Genomic DNA, 23,046 nt, shown 5'->3' on the forward strand with positions numbered 1-23,046 from the left:
TTGTGATGTATTATTAGGCCAACCATACTTGTGGAAGCGACATGTTGTGTGTGAGTCAAGGCCTCACACTGTTATTATTTCTTTGTGTAATACATTATATAGGATACCGGAGCTAACTCCACCTATCGCCACTTCTTTGATCTCTGCTAAGAAAGGTAGTAAGATCATCTCCCAGACTATGAAATTTATTTTCTTTCTGGTTCGCTCTCAAAGTAAGGGGAAGATCGTAGCCACATCCATGGATCCGAGGAAGGGTTCCTCCACGTAGCAGAAGCAGGTGGATACGATCATGAAATAAGACATGAACATCTTCTCCTCACCCACAGGGGTACCGTTGCACTGCCAGGTCACGCATTCGTTCGATCTGAATCCCAGAGCACCTCTACCCAATGGGTCGATATATTGTCATTCCATTCTAGAAAATGCCAAGTACAAGAAGCGACATCGGGTGCCACGCAAGTTCGAGGTGGGCGACAAAGCCTGGTTACATTTGCAGAAAGAACACCTTACAAGAGCCCATCAGAAGCTCAGACCACTCCGATATGGTCCTTACACCATTACGAAGGCTGTGGGAAACAATGCTTTGGAGGAAAACATTCCCCCATTCCTTGGCTTGCACCGAGTTTTCAATGTGGACCGCCTTTAGCCATGCTTCCCACCATTACTGGACACATCAGAGATTGCAGAACAACTCACCAAGGACCAAGTTCAGCGGAAGTTTCCCCATCTCATAGAGGCACTCAACACAATGGGGACCATTGCTTCATAAGGGGGGAGGAATGATCCAGGTGGATAATGGTGGCCACTTGCCTATCCCACTTGGACCCCCACCATTGTTTCTTTCAGTTTTTTAGTTTCCTTATTTGTAGCATAATTTACTATTTTTGGCAGTTTTTGGGTCCTAAACTTCCGGAGCCATTTTGAGGCCCTAAACGATGTTTTTTGGGAAAGCTGGGAGCAACATGGGTTGATAATTGATGTTGCTCACTCAAACATTGCAGTCCTTGGATAGATATTTCTAACGAGGTATTGTGCTTGTCAAATGGAGATCGTATGCCAAAGTTACGACCCCGGGAAGTTGATGTACCAATTTACCCAAACGGGGCCCATAGTTTGGCGCTTCATCTCCTAGGGTTAGGTTTTCGGATGTTTAGGTTTTTCCATTGTTTCTCAACAATAAATAGTCCTTTGAGGCTCATTGTAACACAGTTCAGAGGCATGTAGCCGCCACATATCTTCTCAGAGATAAACTACCATCACCCGAGCTAGTTTATTTCCATTTCTGTTTGTAAGCATATTTCAGTATTTTCCATTAATGAAATGAAGTATTATTTCTGCCGCATCTTTGTATTTATGGTTATATCTATAATTTGTTGCATTCCTGTTTAAATCTGGATCATAACCCTAGTTATAGGAATGTAAATGCTATACTATTTGCAGAAATGGAAAAATTAGTTTAGTTGCAGAATGTAAATTCTATGCTACCAACAGAAATGTAAACACTAATCTAATTGAAGAATGTAAAAGTTTCATTGAAAAGGAAACTAACCTTATGCAATAACAATGCTTGCAATTGAAACCCTAAAAGAACCATGAATTCAAGAGAAATAACCCTACTCTACCTTGCATGGATAAATCAACATTTAATCACTGTGTTTAAGAAGATTAGATTTAGTGACAAAGTTCATTAGGCATTCCATGAGGCAATCAAGAAAATCATCACTATATCTTTAAATTCAGAAATCTGTCCACTAACCCTAAATGCAGAAATGTGTTGCTGTGAAGAATAGGTAAGTCCTAAGTGGTCTTTGATATTACTCAATCATGGTTTCAAAGCCTAGGGGACATTATTCAAGGCTAAGAGGAAAAAATAAAGCTTTTGGAGCAAATCTAACCAAGTTTACACGCTGCTACAAGATGCTGCAAGATTGTTACAAGATTACTACAAGATGTTATAGGATTGCCCTGTTTTGCTACAAGATTGGATATGTGAGCATTTTGAGCGTGGAAAAGGTGATTTAAATGTGGGAAATGGTAGACGAAGGTATATGAAGGATGTATGAGGCTTTTTCCAATATTAACACCTCTTAGAGGCCCACCTTGCACAAAAAAAAGTACACAGTGTCCTTTAATGACCTAGAAACATACTTTCAGTGGCACAATTTTGAGTGAATTGTGTGGTGAGGAGAAAAAGTCTAATGATGGTAGGAGGGGTATAGGATGACTATGCCAACCCTGAAAGACAATAGTATTACTTTCACACCAGACACATAATCCTTTTTGCAACTTGAAAAGAATGCCAAACTAATAACCAAATTGCAACAAAATGGAACTTAAACAACAAAGGATGAGTTGAATTTTATGAAACTAAGTAAAAAAAGGATGAGTTGAATTTTATTTGCATCAAAAGAAAATATGACTTGTAGGATTCATATTAGTTACATCCATGAAAACTTAAAGAAGTCTGTGATTTAATCCCTAAGTATGCAGAAAACAAAGTATGTAAAAGAGAATTAATCTAAGATCTAACAATTGCAAAGGAAAGTAACAATTGGCTTGCTAATACATATTCCTCAACCACACTTCCCACAAGATAGGTAGTATATAGACCTGCACCAACAAGTTTTATAACCAAACTTATATCAAGAAAGGAAAGAGATGTTGTTATGAAAGGTAATGCATGGATAAAATACACAAAGAGAGACTAGAGCCTCTGGGTTGGGCCCTAACCCAAGGGGACTCAGCCCTCTGAAAAAAATTAGATGAAAGATAAAAATAATATTTTCATTGGAATAAAATAGCGTTCAAGTACATCATGTAAAGGAATGGAAATGACAATATTAAGCTCCTAGCTCTTAGTAGCTCCTATCTGCTCCAAAATTTCAAATCCTATTCAGCCCTTAGGCTTTGTTATTTATACAAAAATGACTGAGAGGTAGCCTCCTTGAAAAGATTATTGCTTCCCTCCGAAATCTATAAAAAAGTGGATCTAGCCCCCTTAAATCCTCGCAATTCCCTGACTACATTGGCTGCTAGTAGATCTTTGAGTTGTAGGTGAGTGATTTGAGGGATCAAGCTGAGTTGTAGGTGAGTAAATGTAAGGGGAAAACCTCCTACATCTTCTCTAGTGTCCTCCAATGTAGGTTTGCATAGTAAATTAACTCAAAAGAAATATTTTCTTGCACATTAATCACATTATGCCACGAAGTATGAAAAATAACCTTTAGTGTCCCTATTAATCGCATTATAGTAAAAAATATGTTAATACATGCAAGAAAAGAGGAAAATATAGTTTGGAGGATGGAAAATGGGCCTTATGATATACCTATAAATGGGGCCCATCATCACCCCTTGTTGAAGGTGTTGCACACCCTCTGAGAAGCTTACTCACTAATATGTAGCTCATGCGTGGACCTGGTGGCCTCTTTGACATCCCAAGGAACTTCAAATGGTGAGCCCTCTTGTGGATAAAAGCCTACATTTTCTTCTATTGTTTCCCACTCCCTCTATTCTTCTACTTGATTTCTTCTTTCTTGTAAGCCTAATAATAAGGGAGGACTAAGCTTTAACCATATCCAATTGTAATCTTTGAACAATTCTCATGTAGAGTGGGATTATTTATAGGGCATTCCTAAACCTCCCAGGGGAGTGGAATTCCCCGACTTGTAGACTGTGTGGTAGAGCATGCCATCTCATTTGGCAGGCCTCAAACCCTTAATCCCTAACAACCTAAAAATGTCTTCAAAATGGGGGATGGATTGCTCTTATTTTTCTAGGTAGCGAGGGGCTTATTGAGGTTTTGCAGATATGATGTTATGATTGCTTATGATAACCTTGGGACTTGTAAATTCTACTATGATATATAGGGGATCATTTGCATCCTTGGCAATAACCTTCTTTACTTCCTCAGCCCTTGCTTATTTATGGACAAGCCAAGAGGCTAGGGCCATTATTTGTGCATCTCCCAGCCTTGAATTGGGGTCCTATAAATTCATATTTGTGAGGATCATATTATGTATATGGAATTAAGCTATTCTGGCCCTATCTTCAATGCTGACATGTTGGAAAAAATCAATAAAATTTCTACAGTCCCGAAATGGGAGAGAGCCATAATGTGCCAAGGGTTTGATTTGAAATTGTAGCCATTGTTATTTGAGGAAGATTACATACTATTTGAATGGTTATCTGCACTGGATGGCCTCCATGCCAAGTTTTCCATGGTGGCAACTTTCTCTTCCTTCTCCTGTAGCTGCTCTCTTAACCTCTGATTTTTTAATTACAATTAATCCCTCATGATTGAATCTTTTAAGCTGAAGTCAACCATTTCTTCACCCAACTTCTTCATATTTTATTCCATGAGGCCTACATCGTCAAATTCCTTTGACTTAGCAATCTACATTCACCAATAGGTTCAAATTCTCTCCTTTTCTAGTGCAAAATAGTATGGGAACTACAATTTTTTAGGGAATTATTCGCCCCTCTTCATAAAAGTTGTAGTAGGACCCAAGATCAAGCTATTGATCAGGCTCTTTGAGTTCTTGTATTCCTTCTCGCCCATCTATAGGTTTTTTTGTTCTTTCCTATAGAAATGTCTCCCTATCATGTAGTAATTATTCCCTTTCTTGTAGCAATCATGTTTCTCCCTGTAGCTAGGCATTTTCTGCTTGTAGTTGCTTGAATCTAGCTACTGTAGTGTTTTTCCATATTTAGTATGTCTGAGGTTGCTTCCCCCTGGCTTTGAGGGAGGTGAATTCCTCAATTTCCCCCTTGCTTGATCCCAATTCTCCTTCTTAGTGGCTAATATATTCTTCAATTGTGATTGGGACTGCTGAAGGAGACTGAGGCTTCCCTTGTTTGATCCTAGTGCGGCTCCTTCTTTTCAAATATAAGGGGAATTTCTTGGGATTCCTCCTTTTGGTTTTGATAAGTGTGCTAATGGATTCAACGGTGACAACGTACTCTTGTTCTGTATTCCCTTTTGAGAGGCTTACTTGTTTCTCTTGTTTTCTCTTATTTTGAGGTCTAGAGGGCTCCCAAAGGGTCTATTTTTTTGCCTACGATTCCACTTCCTCTTCCTCCTTATCTTCTCCAGTCTCGTCTTCAATTTATTCTTTCTTCTCTTCAACCTCTTCTTCCTCTTCTTCAAATTCTTCTTCCTTTTCAACTTCTTTTTTAGAAACACTATATTTGGTGGTCTCCTCATGTTCTAGAAAAGGTTGGGCTTGAGTCCCAATCAAGGCCTCCCTGTCCATCTCAAAAGCATATGTCCATAACACAGGGTTTTAGAGGTGATTCAAGGAATTCATATCAATGAGCCTGATGAGCCCATGATGAGAAATGTACTGGTGCTTTCCTTCTCTCACCCTATGTCTCATTTCTATCATAGAATAAAGGAGAAAGTGGGGAATACTAAGCCTACTTGGGATCAGATGTTCTTTATGGAACCTCAGCTTATAGAGTAGCCTAAACTAATAGGAAGAAACAACACTTAACCTTCCATCACAATATATTTATTTTAGGATGTGATAAGCCACTTCATCCCATGGGTAAGGAAGGCTATCCATTCTAACTCCATTCTTATCTTCAACTGACTTTTCTTTATGGAGGATGAAATTATTCTTAACTGTAATGAATTCTGTCATATCCTTCTTCCCCCACCTAACTCTTAGAGGTATTGTGGTCACTCTACTAATGAGTTTTGCATTCAAATGGATGGCAAGTCCTCTTACAATAGTGGTGGCACTATCTTCCCCTTGAGAGTCAAGGGCCATGGAAAATTCATGGGTTATTTCATCGTCATATCCCTTTAGCTTCTCAAAGAAACTCATTCATTGGTGGAATATGAAGATTTGTCTAATAGGACGGTGTTGGTGGATTATTTTAGAGTACGCGGGCTCCCTTCTATTCAAACCCCCTCCCATGTTATCTACTATTGCTTCCTCAAAGTTTCTCAAATGATTTTTTGTCAATTGTTGAATTTTGATTAGCCTAGGGTGTCAATACATGGTTGAGAGGGTAGTGTTCTTCATCTGAATATAGAGAGGAAAATTACATTCCAAATTCAAGGAAAATTAATTCAGCTACTACCTTTTTCCCTCACATGGAAAAAAGGTCTTTGAAAAAAAGAAATTCAATTTTTTATAAGGGTTTGTTACAGGATGTCTGTTTAGGTAGAAATTGACCAAATTATTTGCCTCTTTGTGCATGGGAGGTGAGGAAAATGTGCTACTTACCCCTCCCTAGGATACTCCTTCATGGTTGTGGGGTTTTGGAGGAAAATTCACATGAATTCAAACCCTTTTCCACCTCTTGACCGATTATAGTAGTTTTCAACAATCCTATAGCAACACACTGCAATCTTGTAGCAACAGACTGCAATTCTGTAGCAACTACCTCCGATCCTGTAGAATAGGATGTTTGAATTTGTGGCTTCTTTTTAGAAACCTAGGGGACCCTTGGTTGTAGCTAGATCAACTCTTGATGTCTTAATGGGCCTCACTTTCTGTTTTAGGAATGAAATTCTCGGTACAAATGATATTCGAGCTTGTCCTTTTATTCCTTTTGTGGTAATGGGCTTAACACGCTATGTGATATGGACCCCACCTACCACCTACGCATTCCCCTTATAGACCCGTTGTCACCACTACTCATAATTATTAGCTTCATTTTTTGTCATTTTCTATGTTGCATGGGTGAGGGAGTTTAATGCACTTTAATTATTCGAGGGTGGCCAAGACTGTTGGCCACCTCTAGCCTATAAAAAACTCGTTCCTCATACATATGAAACATTTTCGAGCTACCATGCACTTAAAGGAAGAGGTGAGGAGTGTCATACCTATGCCTACCTGATGATATTTGACTGCTTCAAGATAGTGGTTGATCTTCTAGTCTTTGGAGGTGCCATTTTCCATGCTAGTTACTTCATGCTCTGACCCTACGTTTGAAAAAAATATTTTTGTAGATATTTGTTGATAGGTGTCTGACTGAGCGAAGTCTATTGATGCAGGTTCTGCAAATGGTGGATTGATCTATTGTTGTTGGAGATGAACAATGACCTTGAAGTAGTTCCTCAATATTTATGACTACCCAATATCACAAATATGGTCCTCAAATGCTTCAGGATGTCTAAGTCTTCATCCTGGTGCTGTCAAGTGTTTCCAACTATGGTTTTGTAGGGTTTTTGCAAGCTGCTACATGATTGGATTCTTTCCTGTAGTAGTCACACATACCCCTCCAAGATCACAATAACCTTCATGCAATGCATTCAAAATATCTGATAATTCATGGTGAGCTCATGGATAGGGACTAGAAACTTTGGTGGTGGTGAAAACTATGGAAGAAGGGGTGAAAATGGTTTTTTTAATTTTTTTTATGGAAAAGATGATTTTTTGGATGGAGAAGTGGCTAAATGGTGTGGAGGATGGATGATGGTGGTGTGGTGGAAATATTTTTTCATCCCCCCAAGGAAAACATAAAATTTGAACCCTCTCTCTATGTCGATCACAATCTTGTAGCAATTTTGGTCAATCCTGTAGTAGTTCAGGACAATGTTATAACACTTCAAGACTGAGGAAGAATTGAGTGAGATAGTTTTCCTGATAATGGAGGAACTTGGGGAGATGGATGTAATTATGAAGGAAATGCAGATAACTAGCTTGGGAGGTTGATATGTGGAATGTGGATGTTGTTTCCTTTGACTATTGTCCCTTTGTCTATGACTGGAACCCTACAAAAACATGTTAGTAGAACTAATGAAAGGGTTCCCTTGCTTCTCCTTTGTTTGTTTGTTTGTTTTTTTTTTTCCCTTTTTTCACTTTTTCTCTCTTTTTTTTTTTTTGAGACCTGTAGGTTGCTTCAAAAGAGGTTTTCAACCTACAAGCCTGTGCCAGGTGCCTCAAAGGAGGTTTTCACCTAGGGATCTTTCCATTTATTTTTTCCTCCTCTTTTTTTTTTTTTCCTCTCTCTTTGGTTTCCTCATAGAATTTTTCAACCCTAGATTTGGCCTTAGGTGCCTCATGGAGGTTTTCACCTAGGCTCTTTTATTTTATTTTATTTATTTATTTATTTATTTTTTTTTTTTTCGTTTTTCGTTTTTCTTCTTTTGTTGATTAGTGCCTGGATGAAATAAGAGTTTTGAGACCCCAATTACATTCATCTCCTTGCTTATTGAGCTAGAAAACTCCTCCTTTGATAGAGGTTTCTTGTACAATTTTAACCAGTAACCATTAACAAGCAATGTAATTCCTTACTCCTCAATTTTTCTTATTTGGATAGATCCATTCTCATAACATTTTTCTACCAGATAAGAACCCAACTATCTTGCCATTAATTTCCATTTGAAATACTTGAATCTGGAATAATATAGAAGGGCCCAATCACCCTCTTGGAAGACCCATTCCCTAATGTTTTTATCATGTCAAATCTTCCTCTGCAGTTGGACTACTTTAGTGTGCATGAGAGCCTGCAATCTGAACTCATCCAAACCATTAACCTGGAGCAACATTTTTTGCTAAGATGCAATGATGTCTAAATCCAACTATGTTTCCATTCTCAAGGTGTTGTATTCAAACTCAATGGACACCGGGGCCTTCTTTCCATAAACTAGCTCAAAGGGCTTGAATCTAGTGGTGGTTTACCAGGTGGTATTATAGGCCCAAGTATCTTCTATAAGTTAGGCTACCCAATCTCTTCTGCTGTTGCTAACAAATTTAGTCAACATGTTCTCCAAGACTATCTCTGTGACCTTCACCTTCCCATTTGATTGAGGGTGATAGGCAATGCATTTTTTTTTTTTATGTTTGTTATGATGTTTTTCCATGACACCTTCAATTATAATTGAGGTAAACTGAGCTCCTTGATTGGTGACCAACTCCCCTAGAAATCTAAACTTGTAGAAGATGTTTTCTCTTAAAAATTATGCCACTTTCGGCTTGGTTGTTACCTTTACTACTTTTGCTTCAGCCCACTTGGTCAAGTAATCAGTGCACACAATGATATATCTCTTTTTTCCAGATGGGGGATCAATTGGCCCAATGAAATCCATGCCCCATTTCTCAAATGGATCTAGAGTCACTTGAAGTTGCAGGGGAATTTCATCCTTGGGTGTAGGCTTTCCCATCCTTTGGCACTCATCACATCTAGTAATGTACCTTTTGGCATCTTGGTGTAGAGTAGGCTAGTAGTAGCTAGATTGTATAACTTTGAAGGTTGTCCTCTTAGTAGCAAAATGGCCTCCACAAGGTCCATCATGGCATGCTGAGAGGATTTCAAATACCTCCTTATCCCTCACACATATTCTTAAGATCTGATCTGGCACCAATTTGAAGAGATTTCCCCCAATCAAGGTGAAAGGGGCACTTTTTCTAACAATGCTGCTCTTCTCCTTAGAGGATAGACTAGGAGGGAACCTCCCAAAAACCAACATTAGAGAAATTTTGAGGTCTAAGATGAGCCTCCTAAGGAAATTAAAAAATAATAGTGGAAATAATAAAATAAGATTAGATTACATAATCAAATTTTAGAGGGAAAAAAGAAAAAAACTACTTTTTCAATTCATATTTTCAATTTATCTCCCTATGTTTTTCTCAAATTTCAAGCGGGAGCACTCTTGGATGCATAATTTAATTCCTCATCCAAGGAGTACCCATGTTGCATACTTTTGATGGACCTTGCTACACGAAAAATGAGAAATACATGAACAAACGTGATTGCAATCCCGCTTTTCATGTATTTATCATTTTTTGTATAGAAGGGTCCATTGGAAGTATGAAACATGGGTAATCGTTGGATCAGGGATTAAATTATGCATCCAATGAGTGCTCCCACTCAAAATTTAAGTAAAAACGTAGGGAGATAAGTTGAAAATACGTGTTGAAAAAGTAGTTTTTTTTGTTTAATCTTTTTACTTTTTTAATCAAAAAATGGTGAATCATCTTCCATGGTTGACATCATCATCTTGAATCCTATTAGTTCTTATAAAGTTGATTTTGGTTGTACATTTTTTTTTGAGGCCGATTTTAGACCTCAAAATTTCTCTAATGGTAATTTTCTATATCAACAAACCAAGGAGACAACACTAAGATAACAAAAAAGTGTTCATCGGAAAGTTGATCATCTACCATCTCCTCATTTCCTACAGGCAATGTTAGTCTAGACAAAAAATCTGTAACCACATTTTATTTCCATGGCTTGTCAATAATGGGTAGAAAAAATTGTTGTAACACCAACAACAATCTAATGATTTTAGCATTATCATCAGGTTTATTCACTAAATATTTAATGGTTGCATGATCAATATGAACAAAGACTTGGTACCTAGTGATATAATACCTAAACTTATTCAAAGAGTGCACCACAATGAAGAGTTATTTTTCAGTAACTCTATAATTAAGTTTAGCTTTGGAAAGGTTCTTACTGATGAAATATATGGCATAGGGAAATTTGTCTTCCATTTGTCCCAAAGTTGCTCCTACAACTTTATCTGATGCATATGTGTGGATGTGGAAAGGCAATGACCAATTGGGGCCCCTAAGAATTGGTGTAGTGGTCAAATTCTCTTTCAGTTCTTCAAATGCCTCTTGACATCTATCTGTCCAACAAAAGTCTGAATATTTAGAAAACAATCTGAACAGAGGTGAAGCCAACTTGCTAAAGTCCTTGATGAATCTTCTGTAATACCGAGCTAGCCCATTTTTTTTAACATCCCTTTACTTTTGAGGGACAAGGACCCTTTTCATAATGGAAACATTTTTAAGGTAAACTTAGATCCCTTCCTTAGAGAGGAAGTGACCTAGGACAATCCCTGCATCCATAAAAAATCACACTTTTCGGGACTCAGTGAAATATTCATTTAAATGAATTTATTTAAGACCTTACACATATTGGAAAGAGCTTCTTGGAAATAATTTCCATAAGGGTTGAAGTCATCCATGTAGATTTCAACAATGTCATGCAAAATATTAGCAAAAATACTTAAGACTGCCATATGGAAGGTAGCAGGTCCATTGAACAAACCAAAAGGGAGGGCACTATAGGAAATATTCTCGCATGGGCATGTGAAGTTGGTCTTGTCCTGATCCTTAGGGCTGATCTAGATTTGATTGTATCCACTAAATCCATCTAGGAATGAAAATAATTTCTTACCTGCAAGGTCATCTAGGAGTTGATCAATGAAAGGAATAGGGAAATGGTCCTTCTTTGTAGCTTCATTAAGTTCCCTATATTCAACACAAATACTCCACTTCCCATTTTCTTGGGTACTATGACAAGAGAGGAGACCCACTCACTATTTGAAATGGGGTAAACGAACCCTACAACTAACAAATTTTGCATTTCCTCTTTTACAATATCCTTAAGGGAAGGATTCATCCTCCTCTTGGGTTGGCACACAAGTTTTAATCCCTCCTTGATGTAGATATGATGAGTAAAAATTGAGGGATGCACCCCTTTCATTTCTTTATAGTCCCTCGAAAAGGCATCAAGATGCTACCTCAACATAGTGCATAGTTGTTATTCTTGCTTGATTGAGAGGTAAGGGTTGATTTTTAGAGTTTTGGATGCGATGATTTCCATAATCTTAGCATGATAAATGTCAGAGTCAACATAACATAATTCAGTCCATGGGTTGTTCTCAGGTTTCTCTAAGGATTCTTCCACTAGCTCATCAATTGACATGGCATTAGGAGGCTGATTCTGCAAAAAGTGGTCAATAAGGTCATCCTCATCTAGTTGCCTACTTCCTACAACGGTGTCTAATGTACAAAATGGGTAAATTGATGACTCGTAAATGTTTTCTTATTCCTCTTCATCTACCCACAAGGGTAAATCATGCTCAACAAAGGGTTAATCATGGGGATATAATACAAGCTTCTTTGAGAGATTCCCATGCTTAATGGTCATGGTCCCAACCCTGTAACTAATGTAAGCATCAATAGTGGCTAACCAAGGTCTCCCTAGAATGAGAGGGTACCTATAAAACTTGGTTTTGGGATGGAGGATAAGGAAATATATGGGATATTCCTAGGATATGGTATAGACCAACACATCATCAATAACTCTCTCAAGGGATACTGTGGATCTATCTGCAAACTGCAACACTATAGTGGTCTAACTTAAGGCTCCTTGGAGATTAAGCTTCAACATGGTTTCCTCGGTCATGACATTGATTGTAGCTCCAAGGTCAATCAAGGTGTCGGGGACTACAATATTGTTAATTTTCACATCCACTACTAGGCTACCAAGATCCAAGTACTTTGGGGAGGTCACCCTCCCAAGAATTAGATCATATAGCTGCCCAACAACATTGATAGTGGGGGCATCTCTTTTTATTCTCCTAGTCCTCTTGAAACATTATTCCTTGATGAGATTTTTGTAAATGGGGACATCTTTGATGGCCTGGAGAAGGGGTATATTAACACACAAATTATTCAATTCTCCCAGAAGTTCAACCTCTTCTGGGGTGTGCCGTTTAGTTTGGACCAACCTTTCAGGATAGGGAGATATATTGGCTTGATGGGTATTGTCTTCCTTCTTTTCTTCAAGATATTTAGATGGAGAAGGTGGGTGAGCATTTGGAAGTACCTTCCGAGACCTAAGGTTTATTTCTTGGATTTCCATAGCGTAAGAAGGATATGATGTTTTCCCACTGTAGACCTATTGTGCCTGCTTATTTTTCCGGTTCAGATTGGGTTGGGAAGGGATATGAGGTTGCTTTGGTGGGTTATTTGGGGTAGCTATGGTTGAGGCGGAAGAGGAGGCATTAAGGTAGGAGGTTGGGCTACTTGAGGCCTCCATCCTTGTGAAGGGTTACCCCATTAGGGAGGCTAAGGTTGATATGGATGGAAAGGTGGATTAATAGGGTGAGGAGGGTACTTAGGAGTATAGGAAAAAAGAGAGGGCATGGACCAAGATGAGTGAGTTGGAGGATACCTAGGTTGGAAGGGTGCATTCTGATTTGGATTGTAAGATGGATATTTTGCACCCTGCATATCTTGTTGGTATGGTTGAGGGCATTATGGCCTAGTTTGGTTGATGAAGCAAAGTTTCTCCAAGCCATTCTCTACCCCTTGGTATACAACCTTCAGGCCTGGAAGAGAGGGAAATTTTTCTATTGCATGGTTCTCCTCACAAATAGAGAAGATATCTATGGTGTTCATTGGAAATTCATTTCTCGGGTGCTTCTTGGTGCATCTAGGGAAAAGGATAGTTAATTCTCTTTCTTCTTCCTCTTGCTTCCTCCTAATCTGCATAATAGCCATCTGTAAGGAAAAAGTGTGCAACATATCGCTCTTGAAGTCTTCTAGCATGCTCCCTATCTCACGTTTGATTCTTGAGGGATAAGAGATGACTAGGCCTTGACCAGACCTACCTCTCTTCCTTGTAGCCGTAGAATGATTCTTGAACACTATCTTGATGTCATCATAGGTCAACTGGTAAATATCTCCACTAGACAACATATTGAGGGTCTCCATTACATCCTTCCTAATCCCTAGGAGGAGTACAAGCTTGAGTGATTCGAGGTCAAGGGTACAATTAGCCCTTCTATAGTTAAGTTGGAACATTTCCTCATAATATTCTAGGGACTCATCTCACCATAGTTTCATCTTAAAGATCTCTTCTTTTGTCTCCTTAGACCTACAATAATCCTTGTACTTTTCATTAAAGGCTTGCTACATTTGTGCCCAAGTATTGATGCTTCCTCCAGGTAGGCTTATGAACTAGCACAAGGCTACATCCTCATGGGTGGAGGGAAATAGCTTCAACTTCTTTTCATAAAAAATATAATCGTAGGTCCTACAAACTACAAAAAACTCGAACATGGATGTGTCAGGGTCCTTAGAGGCTAGGCCATAGAAGGTTGGAAGAGAAGTGGGGCTTATATTTTTCGTCCTAGCCTCCACATTGGTTTCTCAGATAGGGGAGATCTCAGTTTTCCTATTCTTAGCCATGTTTTGGATAGGTGATATAGGTTCTTCCTCCCCTATGGTTCTTCAAATAATTCTGGTTTCTCACCTAAAGGATTCTCTAGCTCCCCTATTGTTAGAGTGGGAAGTTCACAGTCACCAAAGAAGAGGGATGATTGAATGCTTGAAGGGGTGGGGGTTTTTGCTAGAAATTCCCCTTGATTATCCCTACTCTTACAAGGCATGAAAGATTTTGTGTTTTTTATTTATTTTTTTGAATTTTTTCAGGTCCAACAATGTTGATGCAAATCAACAACATGATGAAAAATAAAGGAAACTTCCAAGTAGAAACAAAAACTACTTGGACACCTCCTTAGCAAAGACACCAAAATGTGACAATCCTCTGTATTGAAACAAGAGTGTTGCAACTCCCAAGGTTACCAAATTTAATTATCAACCTGTGGTTCATACAAATTGAAAAGATGACAATGCTCAATGCACAATTAGTTAAGTTATACTCATGCTACCTTCAAGAAATGGACCAGAACATGACATACATAGACCACTCTATTAACTGACTCAAGGAAGGAAATTGCATAAATAAAGAGTTTTGTTCTAATTGCAGAAATGGAAATATTATTCTACTTGCAAGAGGAATGAAGATGTTACTTTCTCAAATGTAAATTATAACCCTATTTGCAGGAATGTAAAGGCTATACTATTTTAAAAAATGGAAACATTAGTCTACTTTCAGAATCTAGATTCTATGCTACTTGTAGGAATGTAAACAGTAATCTAATTGCAGTATGTGAAAGTGCATTTAAAAGGAAACTAACCTTATGTAATAACAATTCTTTCAATTGAAACCCTAAAAGAATCACAAACGTAAGAATAACAATCCTACTCTACCTTGCATGGATAAATCAACCTTTATTCACTGTGTTCAAGAAGATTAGCTTTAGTGACAAAGTTAATTAGGCACTCCATGAGGGAATCAAGAAAATCATCACTGTATCTTGAAATTCAGAAATCTTTCCATTAACCCTAATTGCATAAATGTGTTGCTGTGACGAAAAGGTAAGTCCTAAGTGGTCGTTGATCTCCCTCAATCAAGGTTTCTGAGCCCAAGGAACATTAGCCAAGGTTAACATTATCCTTGTTCTAATGATGAACCTAGATACAGGTTCAAAACGCGTAGACCCTAAGGTTTATATGTGATTTATCGAGAAGATATTGGCTTAAAAAAGTCAAGTTTTTGCAGCAAATTTGGCCAATTTTAGACGATGCTATAGGATGCTACAAGATTGCTACAAGATTACTATAGGATGCTACAAGTTTGCATTGTTTTGCTACAAGATTGGATATGTGAGAATTATGAGGGTGGAAAAGGTGATCTAAAGGTGGGAAATGGTAGATGAAGGTATAAAAAGGCTCTATGAGTATTTTTCCAATCTTAGCACCTCTTATAGGCCCATATTGCACAAAACAAATGCACACAATATCCTTCAATGACCAAGAAATGTACTTTCAATGGCAGAGTTTTAAGGGCATTGTGTGGTGAGGAGAAAGAGGCTGATGTGGTAGGAGGGATGTAGGATGACTATGCCAACCCTGAAAGACAATAGTAGTATCTACACACTAGGAAAATAATCCTTTTTGCAGCTTGAAAAGAATGCCAAACTAATAGCCAAATTGCAGCAAAATGGAACTTAAACAAGAAAGGATGCGTTGAATTTTATGAAACTTTGTAAAAAAAGGATGATTTGAATTTTATTTGCATCAACATACAATCTATCTTGTAGCATGCATATTATCTACATCCATGGAATCTTAAAGAAGCCTGTGATTTAATCCCTAAGTATGCAAAAATTATAGTATGTAAAAGAGCATTAATCTAAGATCTAACAATTGCAAAGGAAATAAACCATGTGTTTTTGTCTTGCTAATACATATTCCTCAACCATACTTCCTCCAAGGGAGGTGGTAGGTAAACCTGCACCAACAACTTTTATGAGCAAACTTCTATTAAGAAAGGAAATAGATGCTGCTATGAAAGGTAATGCATGGATAAAATACACAACGAGAGACTAGAGCCTCTAAGTTGGGCCCGAACCCAAGGGGAATCAATCCTCTGAAATAAAATCAGATCAAAGATAAAAATGAGATTTTCATTGACATGAAAAAAAGTTAAAGATAATGTAAAGGAATGAAAATGACAATCTTAAGTTCCTAGCTCTTAGTAGTTCCTGTCTGCTCCAAAAGTTTGAATCCTATTGAGCCCTTAGGTTTTCTTATTTATACAAAAATTACTGAGGGGAAACCTCCTTGGAAAGAGGATTGCTTCCCTCCAAATATCTAAAAAAGTGGATCTAACTCCCTTAGATCCTCACAATTCCTTCAGCACATCGGCTATTACCATATCTTCGAGCTGCAGGAGAGTGATTTTAGAGATCAAGTCGAGTTGTAGGTGAGTAAATGTAGGGGAAAAACCTCTTACATCTCCTCCAACTTCCTCCAACATACCTTTGCATAGTAAATGTACTTAAAAAACTCTTTTCCTGCACATTAATCACATTATTCCATAAAGTATGACAAACATCCTTTAGTATCCCTATTAAGCACATTATAGTAAAAAGGATGTTAATAAATGTGGGAAAAGAGAAAATTATAGGCTAGAGGATGGAAACGGACCTTATGATATACTTATTAATGGGGCCCATCAGTACTGTTATTGGAGCTTTACACTTATAACTCTTTACAATATTTACATATATATTCACATTTTCCTCAACCAACAAAACAAAAAGGACAATTTATCTTCATGGCATCAACCATTTCCCGAGTGGATTCCTGTTGAAGGCTCGAAAATCTTTGCCTAAAACATTATAAGGGAGACCACCCGGTCAGGAACATAAAGAAACTCTTTTTCTGTTGAAATGGTGGTTCCAACTGGTTAAACTAGGTCCAATTACCTTCTCTCTATCTCCACCAGCTTAAAATATGACTTTCACCTACCAATAGAGAAGATACATCAGATAAGCCCTCTTTCTAAACTGGCAAGAAAGTGATCTTTAACCTGATCTGGGGCTCATCCAAGCCATAACTAAAGTTTTCCTCTTTGAGAGAGGACTTGATGCAAACTAAGATGTAGATGCAAAACTAATCTAAAACATGAAAAACCTATCTTGAACTAGAATGGGATAGCCCTCTCCTAATTCGAGAGCAAGTTAACTAAAACAGGGGGAAAGAACTGACATAATTCATCATGTGATTTTGTATTAATTAAAGGAAGTAGTTCACATTAACTAATACAAGTGAAAGTAAAATAAGCCTGCAAATGAATAATAAATAGTTATTAGTCACCACAGGAATACTTCAATGAATTAAGATTGATTCCGATCTCATTCTACCCTGCAAAGATAACTTTAACAAAGTTTCAACAACAAAATGTCAATGACACAACAATAGTGCATAATATCAAATAAACATAATACTATTTAGAATAAAGATCAAAAACAAAAATGAACTTTAATAGTCAGACAATAAGCCTGCATTCTGATAATAGTAAACAAGAATAGGAATTAATTAAAACTATGTCAAAATTTTATTACCATAGTTCTGAGAGTAGCTCTGACCCTTAATGAAAGTGCTTGCAATAGTGCAAAGTCCCTTTATAACAGAGCCATAAATTCTCTACAATATCTACAATAAAACTCTTTGCGCTCTACAATAGTGCGAAAGCACAAATCAAATTATTACAGAGAATTCCCCTGTGTGTGGATCGTGACCTCCTTAAAAAGATTGAATACATGGGTATTTATATAGATTTATAGAGCTAACAGTCTCCCCTAATTCTCTCGAGAAATGGAAAGTCGAATCTGGAAATTGTTGCAACGAAGTGATGTTCTTTAGCCGAAGGATTGATTTGCTGCCCACATGTTGGCCTTATTTAGTTTCTATTACAACAATCTTCCCATTTTAGAACTGTGTTGTGCCACATGGTAGAGAGTGTTCGGAAATCCCGGATCGAACTGTTACTTCCTCCTTATCAACCCTAGGTTCATCCCTGTTTCAGTTAAACAAATATTATTAGTTCTATTATTAAACTTAATCGAAAACCAAATTGAAATCTAAACACAACAAACTCCCTGCAAAACAATTAAAAATAGACTTTTCAATTATTATAACAATGGTCGCATATGGAAATGACAAGTGGCAAGAATTGTATGCTATCAGAGAAAATATCATTGCAACTTTTGAAATAAGAAAACAAAAAATATTTGCGATATTGGGTAGTTCTAATATGTAGCTGAAGTGAAATCATATTCAACTCTTTTTATAACTATATCAGGTTTGTAGTATCATAGGTTTAATAGTGGAGGTTTTACAATTGTTTTGATTAGATGGGCGGACATGATATTTCGATTAATCAAGGTTAATACGCATAAATATCCAGATGATCTAGGTGGCTCTAGACACATGCAGAAGTCCAGGAGGACTAGGGAAGGGTCAAAAATCAAAGTGTTTGGATTATTCTCTAACAAGGTTCATGCTAAAGATCTCGTCGTCGTGATCGTGGTGGTGTGAATGGTTCGTCAATCCGATTCTGGATGAGGAAGATAGAGGCAGTCAAAGTTTTGGTTGACTTTTACTAACTGGGCAGGCTTAAGGAGGCCGAAATTTGGACAAAACCCGACCACTAGATTCTGGCCAACCTAAGCAGATTCCGGGCGAATTTGTGGCCTATTTAATTTGACTCCTTCAGTTAAATTTTGAAAATTTCGAAAAGGCCTCATTATTATTACAAAAATTAATAAAAATATAAAAAGGAGGTGGTGGGCCACCACCCCCACCACTCCACGCCTCTCCATATCCATAACGTAACAAACATATGCCATTTTATGTGAAGCTGGCGGGAATCGAACCCGCCTAGCCCACATGGGCCGGCCCCCCACGGGCGGCCCCATGATACGTGCCATGAATAACAAACATTAACCAAACGCGCCAAACCTTAATACGCAACCCCATTTAATATGGTTACAGGATGTATGGGGCGGACCGCCCAATGCAGAATCGACCCCCCCAAAATTAAATGCATGTGATTTTTTTAAACTGTAATGTGTAAAAAAAGGGAGGGGCGGGGTTTGACCACTCGACCCCTCCTCAACGAATGCTTATAATTAACCACTACGCCAACCAATCCCAGGTGGGAATATCTGCCTAGAAGTTTATATAAAACTCATTTTTCAGTGCACTCACAAGGATGGAGGAACTAGGAGCGGGCACGAAAATCGAGGAAATACTTTTTAATTAATTTTTTAATGCAGGTGGAACCATGAAGGAGCAAAATTTCGAGGAGGGTGAAATTTTTGCAGTGTCCAAATTGGACAAACTTTATGTCGATCTTACACCTCTTGGTGACACGAACCTGATGGCACAATTAGTTTCCTGATTTGAGCAGCCAATGTGCAGAGGACCCAAAGGAGGGAATATTTAAGGATTCTAGGGGGAATCTAAGATTCCTTGAGCCCCAGATTTCCACTTTCTCAGAATTCATAAATTTGACAGTCGATTTTGCACTATTCGATGCCACAAATTTGATGGTGCGTTCAGATTTTCCATTTTCTCATTCTATTTTTCAGCCACTTTTCTAAGTGGAGTTCCGGTGTCAGCATTCGACGTGCGAGTAGTCATTCCATGAGATTCAACGCCGCGAGATAGATGGTACGACCAACTTCAGTAGCTTGACATCCTTTTCTTCAGATGGCCCTAGGATGTGAGGTATATGTAGCGTGTTCATGTACTTCTTTTGCTATGTATTGTGCTGCATCGATCCTTGTTTGATGTGGGATCTTGCTTCTTACTTGTCTCATGATTCCTGCTTGATGTGATGTGGAATCATCTGTGTGATGTACTTGTTGTCATGATTTGTCATGTTTTATTTGAGATCCCTTTGTCGTTATGTTGATGGGATGCTCATGTTGTTGCCATGTATGTTTGCATTGAGATCCATTTTATGCCATGTTGGCAGGATGCTCATCATCATCATGCATGAGTTTGTGTCATGCTAATAGGAGTCCCTTTTGACTGAGAGTTACTGTAGTAGAGCATCTCTTGGAGCCACTCCTGTGTGAGGGAATTTTCATTTTATGATAGTGATGTCACCTCTTATGTACATCATCACTATTGGCAGCACTTAATGCAGCGGTCTACACCATCTTGACACCGGGGCCCAGAGACGTAGTCCCTCCTGGACGAACTCCGTTATCAATGGCTTATGTTTTCATGTGATGATGATTGTCATGTTCCTCTTCTTTACAACATGCAGATGTATTCATTTCTGTTCTTTTAAAAATGCAATTTAACACATCACAAAAGTAAAAGGTCTTGGAAGGGTCTTTCGTCACACCCGGACCTGGACCAAGTGTATCAGAGTGGTCTTTGCGTGGATGTGAATTGAAAGCATGAACAATGGAACGTGAAGTGACAAAGGATGAAAAAGCGATGTACGAGACCATGCTCAAAATTTACAAAAGTGTGGAATAATGTATGAAACTCTACAGAAAGAGACCGAGGAAAAGGAGCGATTGCAACTTTAGTTGCAAGCCATGGAAGAGGCCCTGGAAGAACTGAAGCACAACAACCAAAGTCTTCAAACATATAATGCTGAATTTAAGATGCTTCTACATGAAGAGAAAGAGGAGAAACATAGTTTGCTACGACAACTACAAGAAAAGGACAAGGCCTTGGAAAAACTGCAGTGTGACCCATGTGAGGTAAAATGTAATTCTCCGAATTCATGTATGTGTCCTGATGATGATTTCGCTATTTTTGAAAATCATACCACAGGAATTGGCTCCAAACTATTGAAGAAAATGGGGTATGAAGGAAAAGGCTTGGGCATTAATGGCCAAGGCATTGTAAACCCCATCAAAGTGGAGGAATTACCTCGTCAGACAGGACTTGGGTATGTACGAAAGGAAGTTGGGGAATCCGCTGAGACAGCTAGTGAACCACCAAAAACAGATGATGAGCAGTCCTCATCATTTCTTTCCAAATCGATAGAGGAGGTAAAAGATGTTGATTTCCTTTCAGTTTCATCGTCACATAGTATGATTTTTATTGGAGATTTGGAGATCCCAATTATAGGGACAAACATGAGGCTCCTTACCAGGACGAGGCACGAGAAGGAAGAAAAACTTGGTATTAATAACCAATGCATAACTCAACCATTGGAGGTTGTGCAAAGACCTCAATTTGCAGGCATGGGATACACCAAAGGGGAATGCTCAAAGGTGTCATATGCTTTCGAGACATCATCGAAATTGTCGAGGAAAGAGAATGATGGGAACCCATCCCCATCATCCCATGGCAGTTTCCATTGCAAGGAAAGAGCTGAGGCAAGCTCTCATCGCCATACTTACACCAGAGATGGCAAGGAAAGGTATAACCACTCTCGACATTCAAATGTTCATTTCGATTATAATCATGTTGTTAATGATGGACGTAAAATATGGAATCGAAAAATATGTACCTTTTCTAGATTACATAACCATACATTTTCTAAGTGTTGGAAAGGAATGGCAGCGCACAAAAGGATGAGGCATGAGAGTCCCTCTCAATAGCAGGTAAAGAAACATGTTAAGCAGAACTGGAGGAAGAAAACCTATTGCAGTCATTGTGACATAAGTGGCCATCAAGAAGCCACTTGTTGGAGGCTCCATCCAGAGCAATGCCTTAAAGACAAACTTTTAGTGCATGAACCAGGTGAAACAATTGTTTGACAAGAAAAATAACCACAAGGAGATGACCCATTCACATTGATAAGTGAAAAATGGTTTCTACATATGTTATCTTGTCATGGTCATGCTTTTGTAAATCATTTGTTGCATTTTAAAATGTAAAAGTGATGACGTGTTTATATCACTTGTTAAGCAATAATGACGTCTCGTCTTATTTCGAGTTGCATGGTAAGTTGTGAAAGTGATGTCATGTTTCCATCACTTGTCAAAACAAAACAATGTTTGGCCTTATTTTTGTAAATCATGTGTTGCAGTGATAATGTGTTTTCCATCACTTGTTGGAGCAACAATGATATGTTGGCCTTGTTTTCGTAGCTGGGGTATTGTTTCCATTTTGATGTAAACTTGACCACCGAGTATGTGTTATAAAATCATGGCAAGTATGGGATGCTTGGGTCATTAGTTGGTCATGTAAGTCAAGCAAGTAATTTGCAAAACAATGTACTACAGGTTGCAGAGGTTGCAGGTGTCGGCTCATTGCTTAAGGCTCCGAAGAACAAAGGTGAAGGAGATGGAAGCGAGGCCTTTCAGGACGCTTGTGATGTAGACAAGGTACAGAGAAGTTGCAGGTTATTTTTCATGCTTTTGGAGGACCAAAAGCTCCTCAGTGGGGAGGATTGATCCAGGTGGCTCCAGACACATGCAGAAGTCCAAGAGGACTCAGGAAGGGTCAAAAATCAAAGTGTTTGGATTATGCTCGAACTAGGTTCATGTTAAATATTTCGTCGTCATGATTATGGTGGTGTGAACGGTTCATCAATCCGATTCTGGATGAGGAAGACAGAGGCAATCAAAGTTTTGGTTGACTTTTTCTCACTGGGCAGGCTTAAGGAGGCCGCAATTTGGACAAAACCTGGCCACCGGATTCCAGCCAACCTGGGCTAGATTCCAGGCGAATTTGTGGCCTTTTTAATTTGACTCCTTCAGTCAAATTTTGAAACTTTCGAAAAGGCCTCATTATTATTACAAAAATTAAAAAAATATATAAAAAGGAGGTCATGGGCCACCACCCCTACCACCCCATGCCTCTCCATATCCATAACATAACAAACATATGCCATTTTATGTGAGGCCGGCGAGGATCGAACTTGCTCGGCCCATGTGGGCCAGCCCCCGCGGGTGGCCCCATGATACGTACCATGAATAACAAACATTAACCAAACACGCCAAACCTTAATATGCAACCCCATTTAATATGGTTACGGGATGTATGAGGCGGGCCGCCCAATGCGAACCCGACCCCTCCCCCCCCCCCCAAAAAAAAAAATATTTAAATGCATGCGGCTTTTTAAAACTGTAATGTGTAAAAAAAAGGGAGGGGTGGGGTTTGACCACCTGACCCC

The sequence above is a fragment of the Pinus tabuliformis genome, chromosome J (genome assembly GCF_031772625.1).
Source record: "Pinus tabuliformis cultivar Carrire ecotype Pingquan chromosome J, CPIR1, whole genome shotgun sequence".
Lineage (NCBI taxonomy): Eukaryota > Viridiplantae > Streptophyta > Pinopsida > Pinales > Pinaceae > Pinus > Pinus tabuliformis.